This window comes from Squalius cephalus (assembly GCF_949319135.1).
Source record: "Squalius cephalus genome assembly, chromosome: 4".
NCBI lineage: Eukaryota > Metazoa > Chordata > Actinopteri > Cypriniformes > Leuciscidae > Squalius > Squalius cephalus.
The window spans coordinates 15,785,337-15,795,738 of NC_137125.1; the positions used below are offsets into that span (position 1 = coordinate 15,785,337).

At 38.6% G+C, this 10,402-nt stretch overlaps 1 pseudogene across 1 annotated transcript in view; it reads left to right on the top strand.

Moving 5' to 3' along the window:
* LOC307157321 (NLR family CARD domain-containing protein 3-like) overlaps positions 1–9,533 on the top strand; it is a 125,863-nt pseudogene extending 116,330 nt beyond the window's left edge. The window contains exons 7-8 of the transcript in view: positions 8,592–8,638; positions 9,013–9,533. The product of the transcript in view is annotated as an NLR family CARD domain-containing protein 3-like (transcript). The remainder of the gene's footprint in view (positions 1–8,591; positions 8,639–9,012) is intronic.
* The last annotated feature ends 869 nt before the right edge of the window (positions 9,534–10,402 follow it).

Sequence of the window (10,402 nt, forward strand, 5' to 3'; positions counted from 1 at the left end):
CCACAGACGCACGTCGGTTAACTAAGAAATACACTTGCGCTCCCGGGGGCGGTTTAGCGCAAAGAGGAGGCGTGTTCCGGCGCAAACGTTCCCTCATGCTATTTTGCAAATTTAGAAAATTCTAAAGAACATGCAACATGCGTTGCGCATGTTATTCATATGCAATTTTAAGGGCGCATTCTTGGCCATAATTAATGTAGCGTGTGCACAACGCGCATAAACTTTGATTCTCTCATCTACACAGAGGAAGCAGTTTTCATTTTTGCAAATCATACATTATTAAGATAGATAGATAGATAATCATAAAAGCATACATCTAGCTTACACATTAACCCAAATTCATACGCCTGTTTAACCGAAGCTAAATTGTGTGGGTTTCTCCATCTCCAACGTTACTTCTCTGTCTTCTACGGCCCTGACGAGAACGTTGGTCTCCTCGGCTGTGATCCGTTCCTGGCATGCGTCTGGCAAATCCGCCATTATAATAGGAATCCGCTATAGAACAAGCGCGTTTGCTCTTAAAGGAAATGTGAGATGACGCTCTGATGGGTTTATTTCACATTACGCCCAAACCACACCTATGAATAATGAAGCTACTTCAGACCAACCCCTTTTAGATTTACGTCGGGTGCAAGAGTCATTTATCCCGCCGGTATAATAGCAACAACGCCCAAGACCTGCCCACAAAGTTACTTGCGTTTTGCGCTTGATACTTGCGTTTTAGATCGTTAAAATAGGGCCCATTAAGTACCTATGAATTGGCTTAAATGCCATTTTAATATCAACTAAGTTACCAATTATTTATGCTCTCAAGCTTCAACAAATTCATCAATTAAACTAAACACTCTAAAATGCCACTCCCACAACAGACCAACAAATGAAACATCTTGTTCACAACATTCCTTTAAAAAAGAAACTCTGAAAAGCATTAAAGGTGTTGTTCCAACCCCGTAAGACTTTCATCCATCTTCGTAACAAAAAATTAAGATATTTTTAATGAAATCTGAGAGCTGGATCACTCCTTCATAGACTGCTGGGTAATCGATATCTGCCAGCCCAGAAAAGTTTGTTAAAACATTGTTACAATAGTCCAAGTGACTACAGTGGCTCAACCTTAAGTTTATCAAGTGACGAGAATACTTTTTGTGCAACAAAAAAAAGAGAATTTTTTCAACTATTCATTTTCTTCTGTGTGGGCCTCTGAATGAGTTCACGAGAGCGCCACAACGCATGTGCGAGAACTGAGAAGATGACGCCCGCGATCATTTGATGGGAAAGTGTGAAAGGTAAGCCATTCATTTTGCGGCATTGGTAAGGCACTTTTACGTTTTCTTCTTGGTTTCTCACGATTCAGACATCCAGTAAATGCACACTTTAGAACCATTTTAAACACTACATTGAGACCCATCTGCGTCATCTTCTCAGTTCTTGTGCATGCATCGTGGCACTCTCGTGAACTCACGTCAGAGGCCCACATGGAAGAAAATGAATAGTTGAAAAAAGTCGGGGGTTTTTGTTTGTTTTTTTTGCACAAAAGTATTCTCGTCACTTGATAAACTTAAGGTTGAGCCACTGTAGTCACTTGGACTATTTTAACAATGTTTGTACTAACTTTTCTGGACCGGCAGAATGAAATTGCCTAGAAGCCTATGGAAGAGTGAGACAGCTTACAGATTTAATCAAAAATATCTTAATTTGTGTTTCAAAGATGAACGAAAGTCTTACCCCGGATTTTCACCAACTGCGGAACGGCTCCATGCTCTGTCATCCTTCAACACCCACCAGGTCCGGATTTGTTGCGGAATGGCTGCGGCCATAACTGACAGCTGAGGTCACAAGGACCCACGAGATCTCGCGAATTCACGTATATGATCGCGCGATATAAGTGCTGAATTGCTGCGGAGCTCTCCGGCATCCGGCAAAAATAGAAGCTCTGCGTATCTGCTCCAGAGGGCTGCGGATCGCCGGAGTTGGAACGCAGCCGTTCCGCATTCAGTGAAAATACACACATTGACTTAAATGGAAACCTATTGACTCCGCCGCCGTTCCGGAACGGATCCGCAGCCATTCCGCAGTTGGTGGAAATTAGGGGTTACGGGGTTGGAACAACATGAGGATGAGTAATTACAGAATTATTTTACAAGAAATGATTAATGCATGACAGAATTTTCATTTTTGGGTGAACTAACCCTTTAATATTTTTGCTTTCAAATGCCTAAAACTTCAGACTACAGGTTTATAAACGATTCACAACACATGATGAATTTAGGAAGATGGTTGAAATGTGTTCTCAAATTACAAGCGACTCAAACACGCATCACTGAAACATGCCATGTGTGTCAATCACAACAATTTCCCATATTAATAAAAACAGTCACATTTAAAAGTACAGATATAATAAGTTACTTATTTTACCCACATCAATTCAAATTGACAGTTAATTTTAAGAATTCCCAAAGATTGCAGTGAAAACTCACCTGTATCTGGTGCTCTGCAACTGCTATGTAGTAACTGAGGTAAAAAATCCAGTTGGTGAACAAGCTTTGTTTTAGTCAACTTGATGGAACCTGTGAGTCAACACGAGGAAATACAATGAGATAATCTTCTATGTGCAAAACACTCTGATTCGAAATACACTCAATAATCTTAAATTCGTGACAACATCGTGACTAATTCACACTATTATCAAGATTTCTTAAAACATGAACATGTTCTAGCGCGACGACATGGCGCAAGATCCAAACTCCGAATAGTAACTTAATGAAAACACTCAAACCACAGACACTTAATTGTACATCACCCATATCGATTCAATTTGACATTTACTTTTGTAATTCAAAGATTGTGGTCAAAACTTACCTATATCTGCTCTGCAACTGAGTTGAATTGAAGTGACTGAGGTAAAAAATTCCGGTTGATGAACAAGCTTTTAGTCAAAGTACTTGACTGAACCTGTGAGTGAGTCAACACGAGAAAGTACAATGAGCGAATCTTCTATGTGCAGAAATACAATCAATAATCTTAAATTCGTGACAACATCGTGAGTAATTCACCCTATTATAAAGATTTCTTACAACATTAACAAAAGCGCATCGAAATGGCGCGAGGCCGGCAAAATCCAAACACTGAATAGTAACTTTAGCCTAATAATGAAAACCGTGACATTTCAAACCACAGACGTATTACTTGCTATTTATATCACCCATATCGATTCAATTTGACAGTTACTTTTTTTTTATTAAAATAGTTTGGTGAAAACTTACCTATATCTGGCGCTCTGCAACTGAGATGAAACTGAGGTAAAAAAAAAGATCCGGTTTGGTCCGGTTGGTGAACGAGCAGCTTTTAACTTGACTGAAGCTTGAACACAAGGAAGTAAAAAAATCAGCGAATCTTCTATGTGCAAAAACACTCTGACTCGAAATGGATAATATAATTCTAAAACGAACTAAAACCTTGCATCCACTTTCACTTACTCTGTATCACTCCTTCTGAAGACACGTGAGGTCCAACAGGGAAAATCATCCAGTTTCCGCGGGCTTCTCGAAAATTCTCAGAGAGAAAAAAATGATTCACCGAATCATTTTGAGAGGTTCATTTTCATGAATCGCTCAAATCCGCCCATGATGGATTGAATCTGACCATGAATAAAAACTGAAACAGCTAGACAAATTTTTTGTGTAATTTAATTAATTTGTGCTCATAATTTTAAATAACAGTTATGTTTTTTAATGTAGGCTAACGTTAAAATAAAATTGAAGTTTAGGTTTTAATGCAGTCTACCAGACAGCAATATATATAGATAAATTAAGTTTAGTTTACAAAGTAAATTTACTTCTATTAAAGTCATTTATACTTCATTAGAGTATAATTGAAGTAAACCCAGCAGAAAATTTAGTGCAGTTGTTTCAACTTACATTTATAAGTTAAAATAACAATTATACTTGTTAATTCAACAGAAAATCTAGTGCAGTTGTTTAAACATACATTTTTGAGTTAAAATAACAATTTAAGTTGTTCATTCAACTTTCAGTCTAGTTGAGGACAAGAAAACTTAAAATTTCTTGTTGTCTGGACAATCTAGTTATCTCTACTCACAAAAATAAGTTGAAATAACTAAATTGCAAAAATATTTTTTACAGTGTACAGGGACATTAATGGTTCCATCCATTGAGGCTTAAACAGACTTTTATACATATTTTAAAGAGACTTCGATAGAAGGCAGGAACTCCTCTAAAATCAAATTTTTTAGAGTCCATTAAAAACAACACATTGTCCAGGCCAAGTCCACTTATTCTTCGCAAAATGCATTGAGCCACTGGTCTCCATACCAGTCTATCAGATCCTAGAATTAACTTCTGCAAAAACTGAAGACGATAAGCAGCACATCTACTTGACAAATGCACTAGACCTTGGCCTCCATCTTCTTTAGCCAGAAACAAAACGCTTTGAGGGATCCAATGCAAATTGTCCCAGAAAAAGTTCACTGTTTCTGTTTGAATGTTTGCTAAGAGACCAACCGGAGGGTCGACGCATGCAAGTCTATGCCACAGAGAAGAAGCTGCAAGATTGTTGATAATGAGTGTGCGTCCTTTAAAAGACAACTGAGGAAGCAGCCATTTCCATTTTTTCAGACGTCCAGTTACTTTATCTGCCATTCCTTCCCAGTTCTTCTGCATAAAGGCTTCATTGCCTAAGAAAACACCAAGATACTTTAGCCCATCTTTTTTCCATAATAAGCCTCCTGGTAGAATGGGATTTCCTCCTTCCCAATTTCCAATCAATAAAGCATCACTTTTCCCCCAATTTACAATTGCTGATGAAATATCCTTAAAATCATTAACAATCTGTCGTAACATTTCAACATCATCATCATCATTTATAAAAGCAATAATATCATCAGCATATGCAGATAAACGGAAAGCATTTTTACACTGTGGCAATGTTAAACCCTTTAACTTATTTCGTAACATGGACAACAATGGTTCTATAGCCAGCACATATAATAGCCCAGACATAGCACAACCTTGCCGAACCCCTCTCTGTACATTAAAGGGAGCACACAAACTACCATTAATTTTAATCACACTCTCAATGTCACAATACATTGTTTTAATCATATCAATAAATCGTGAATTAAAACCAAAAGCTTCTAAAGTATGCCACAAATAAAGGTGTTCAACCCGATCAAATGCCTTCTCTTGGTCTAGAGAAATAAGGCCAATGTTTACACCAAACAGCTTTGAAACTTCTAAAACATCTCTGATTAAAGTTATATTATCAAAAATCGATCTATTTGGTATACAATATGTTTGATCGTAGTGTATCACCTTCCCTATTATTTTACTCAATCTTGTAGCTAATGTCTTAGACAAGATTTTATACTCTGAACACAGGAGAGAAACAGGCCTCCAATTTTTTATATTCTGAAGATCACCTTTTTTGGGCAATAAAGTGATAACTGCCCTTCTGCAGCTAAGGGGAAGAAAACCATTAGTAAGGCTTTCATCAAACACCACTAAGAGAGCATCTCTTAAAACGGGCCAGAAAATTTTATAAAATTCAATGGGTAACCAATCATTGCTGTATAAAGTTCTTGCTCTGTCAGAGGTAGTTGCAAACTCTCATTGCTCTCTTCATCAAGTTTTGGCAGACCTTCAAAAAAACTACTAATAGTCATCTTTTCATTTATCAGATCAGCTGTATACAATTTCTTATAAAACTGCACAGCAACTTCTCTTATCTCAGAAGTTTTAGTTAATTCCTGTCCTGTATCAGAGACCAAGGAATGAATTATTCTGCTTTGACTATTTTTTTTCTCCATACTGAAGAAAAATTTAGAAGGTGCATCCATTTGTGTGATATTCTGGAAACGTGAGCGAACCAGCGCTCTCTGTGCCTTAATGTCCAACAGGTTTGTCAATAAAGTTTTCTTTGATGTTAGAGCTTCAATGTGTTCTTTTTTGCCTGTAGATGCAGACAAACTGTACAAATCAACTATCTCAGTCTCTAGAGTCTTCAATGATCGAGTTATTAGTCTTGTAACATTAAGAGTGTATTGCTGGCAAAAGTTTTTGATTTGTATTTTCCCGCAATCCCACCACTGTTGCAGAGAGCTATATAAATACTTTTGTTGCTTAAAAACATCCCCAAAAAAAGCAAAAGAATCTTTAAAATGTTTATCATCAAGCAAAGATGTATTAAAATGCCAATAGGCACTGCTTGACTTCACACAACTTACTAAAACAGAACAAAGAACTGCACTGTGATCTGAAAATCCTACAGGATTAATTTGACAAGATTTGAAAATATTGAGCTGGTGCTTAAAGGTTTAAAACCGATCAAGACGTGCCAAAGACAACGAATTATCTTTACAATGAACCCATGTATACTGCCTTAATTTTTTATGCATTTTTCTCCATACATCACAGAGATCAAAAGTTTGAACGAGTTGTTTAATAACTCTTTGAGATGCAACATGCGGTTCTAAATGATTTCGGTCTACTTTATCATTCTCAGTACAGTTAAAATCTCCCCCTAAAACTAAGAAATCATCTGTACTTAGGCTTTTCAAAGTAGTGTTGACTAAATTTAAGAACAAAACTCTATCCACTCCACTATTAGGAGCATAGATATTTAAAAAAACCATAACAATTTTTTCAAATTTAACAATAACTTTTAAAAAACGACCTTTTTCAATTTCAACAGATTCAAAAGATACTGGAGTCATATTTTTAGAAAATAAAACTGCAACCCCTCCACTTACAGAGGATTTGTGACTAAGAAAAAGTTGACCTCCCCACTCTCTTTTCCAGTCCACCTCATTTCTTTGATCACTATGCGTTTCTTGTATAAACATGACATCAACAGACTTCTGATTAATATATTCATACAACATCATCCTTTTACGAACATCTCTAGCTCCATTTAAATTGAGAGTTCCAATTTTTAGCTGACTCATAGTTTTATTTAGGTTCAGCAAGAAACTCAGATGGGAAAAGGAAAGACAGAGATTATGGTAAAAAAAAAAAAAAACTTAGGGATTTAAACCATGGCATTCTTATCATCTCTAGGATTTTGTTTTTTTTAACTTGTTGACAAATTTCCGTAAACGATACACTTCAAGATCTACGAAAGCCCCTTCTTTTATCAAATATCTGGTGTCTTTCACAAATTGTGCACTATTAGGAAAATAATCCTCAATTTGCACGCCTTTTAACCCTTTCGTTTCCTGAAGAAAAACACGAATGTCTTCAGCTTTGTACAAAACATTTACTGCTTCATTTTGAGAACAAGCAGAAAACTCAGAACAAACAGAAACGCAAGAGTCAGAATCATCATCGTCAGAAGCTATGATTTCATCTTCAGCAGCGTCAGTTATTTTGATTTGCTTACTGGTTTTATCATTTCGACTCTTTCTTCTTTTAATTGGTGTTTTGAAAGTTGATTCAACTTCCATATCCAATCCACAGTCATTCAATCTCAGATCTTCCTTTACAATTTCTCTGTCTTGTTCTACAAGCACAGAAGATAATGTACTCAACCCCAGCGCGTTCTCTGCTGCCACGGACTCCGCCACAACACCTCCATCATCAACAACAGTAGAAAGCACCGCCCGCGTCTCCGCGCTGTTCACTGCCTCGAGCGGCTCGGTCGGTGTATTCGCGGGATTCACCGCTGCGCTGGTTTCGGGCGCGCTAGATCCATCAACAGCGCTCCCCGTTTTACCTGCATTAATCTGCTCTGTGTTCGTGTTCATTTTATCAGGACAATTACGACTGAGATGTCCGATTTTAGAACAACCAAAACATTTCATCGTCGTATCGGATGATGCGAAAACAGCATAATCAAAGCCTTCTATTTTAAATTTAAAAACCAGGTCAAGTTCATCCTCGCCATTCTTCAGAATCATAAACACCTGTCTCCTGAAGGACACGAGATGTTTCACTAAAGGCGATTTACATCCAAGTGGAATTTTTTTGATAGGAGAAACTATCTTTCCATATCGTGACAATTCCTGCACAATCATCTCATCTTTCACAAACGGAGGGACGTTTGAAATCATTATTTTCTTGGCGGGAGTGCTCAGAGGAAACACCGGCGTGAGCGAACCTTTGATTACAACACCATTTTGCACTATTTCGTTCGCCTTCTCAATAGTGCTAAAGAAAAGCACAAACGCATTATTCATTCGCGAAGCGGACACAATGTTTTTATGACCCACAACGTCTCCTACAGCCAAACAAACATCTTCCACGTTAGCGTTTGAATCAATTTTTACTCCATGACGCCGAGTTAAATTTTCAAAAGCCATTGTGTTTGGAGTCGCCATGCTTCCTAGCAAAAATGCTGGAAGCAGACTATCCTCACAAAAACAATAAACAAAACAACAACGAAAAATACAAACAAAACACTTACAAGAAAAAAAGGAAAAAGTTTGGAAAAAGCACTCTTACCAGCCACAGTCGGCAAACCACTCACATCCACACTCACCACGCTCCGCCCACTCACTCCCAGCATGCACGAGAGAGAGAGAGAGAGTGAGTGAGTGAGTGTGTTACTGATTAACTGTCACTGTGTGTGTTTTGTAGTGTGGATCATGGAGGAGAGATCAGGATTACAGCAGGACTACAAAAATGTATGTCTACACACACACACACACGCACGCACGCACGCACGCACACACACACACACACACACACACACACACACAATACTTGTGAAAATTGTGACAAAGCAATTAAAAAAAAACTGTAAAAGATCAGACAGTTTCATAATTCCTGATTACAGAAATATCTGAACATAAGAATCCTATCTTTTCTGTTTGGTAACCATGGCGATCAGTCAGAACCTCATTCAGGACAAAAGCTGTTACAGAATGATATTTCTTTAGTGCTTTATTATCATTGGTTGCTTACAATCCTAAATTAACTAGTCAGATCTGAAATGAAGACTCAAGATAGAAAGTTTCTATAATTAACTATAATAACTAATGTGTTTTCTCTCCATCAGATTCTCATCAGCTCACTCTGGATCCGAACACAGCGAATAAACACCTCCGTCTGTCTGAGGAGAACAGAGTGATTACTAACACTGACACAGAGCAGCCGTATCCTGATCATCCAGACAGATTTGATAATGTGTATCAGGTGTTGTGTAGAGAGAGTATGTGTGGATGCTGTTACTGGGAGATTGAGTGGAGTGGGGTTGATGTGTGTATATCAGTGTCATATAAGAGCATCAGCAGGAAGGGACGGGGTAATAGGTGTTGGTTTGGATATAATAATCAGTCCTGGAGTTTGTTCTGCTCTCCCTCTGGATACTCATTCATACACAATAACATAAACACTAAACTCCCTGTAGAGTCCATCAGCAGGAGAATAGGAGTGTATGTGGATCACAGTGCAGGAACTCTGTCCTTCTACAGCGTCTCTGACACAATGAGCCTCATACACACAGTCCAGACCACATTCACACACACACTCTATCCTGGGTTTTGGGTTGGTATTGGATCATCAGTGAAACTATGTTGATGAATGAGAATAGACTAGGGCTGTCAAAATTACCCAAAAATGACGTTCGAATATTCCCTCTAAAAAAACAAATATATTCGAACTATTCGAACATCTGGTTGCGCATTTTGTCAATGACGCACATTATGTCAATAACAGGACAAATTAATACAAAGAGACATAACTACTTGTATAGGTAGTTTATTTAAATTTAAACATATTTGACAACGTATTACCTACACAAAAACAAGTAAATCACCTATTGGCCAAGACCACAGACCTCTCTCTCTCTCACTCACACTTGCAGGCACTCTCTCTCTCTTGCCCTCACCATAAAGCCCAATTTATACTTCTGCGTCAAACTTGCGCCGTAGCTACGTCGTAGGCTGTGTGTAGCGCGCGTACCCTTCGGCGTACCCTGATGTGCACCTCTCCAAAAATGTAACAACGCGTCAACTCTACGCGGACGCAAGCGCTGTGATTGGTCTGCTAGGACCGCTCCCTCGGGTTTCACATGCTCCCTCTGCGCGCGTGAACGCGGACAACGACGCAGAAGTATAAATGAAAACCAACGCATTGCCTACGGCGTAGAGGCTCCGGCGTAGGTCCAACGCAGAAGTATAAATCAGCCTTAAAGGTGTGTGTCCACTGGCGCGGAGCGAGCGTTTTCAATTCATTCCTATGGAAGTCGAGCTTCACGCTCGTGCAGTGCATTTTGGGATTGCCAGCGGCACGGAGAAAGCGTTGAGAGCGACCGAGAGCGTAAAAAGGTTGGGCAGTTCTCGACTTTATGCAAATATCAAGCGGAAAATGCTGTCGGCAGCCAATTGCTGTGAGGTTCATGATGTGACGTCTGTCTTTAGAGTTTAAACATATGCAGATTGTGCCGG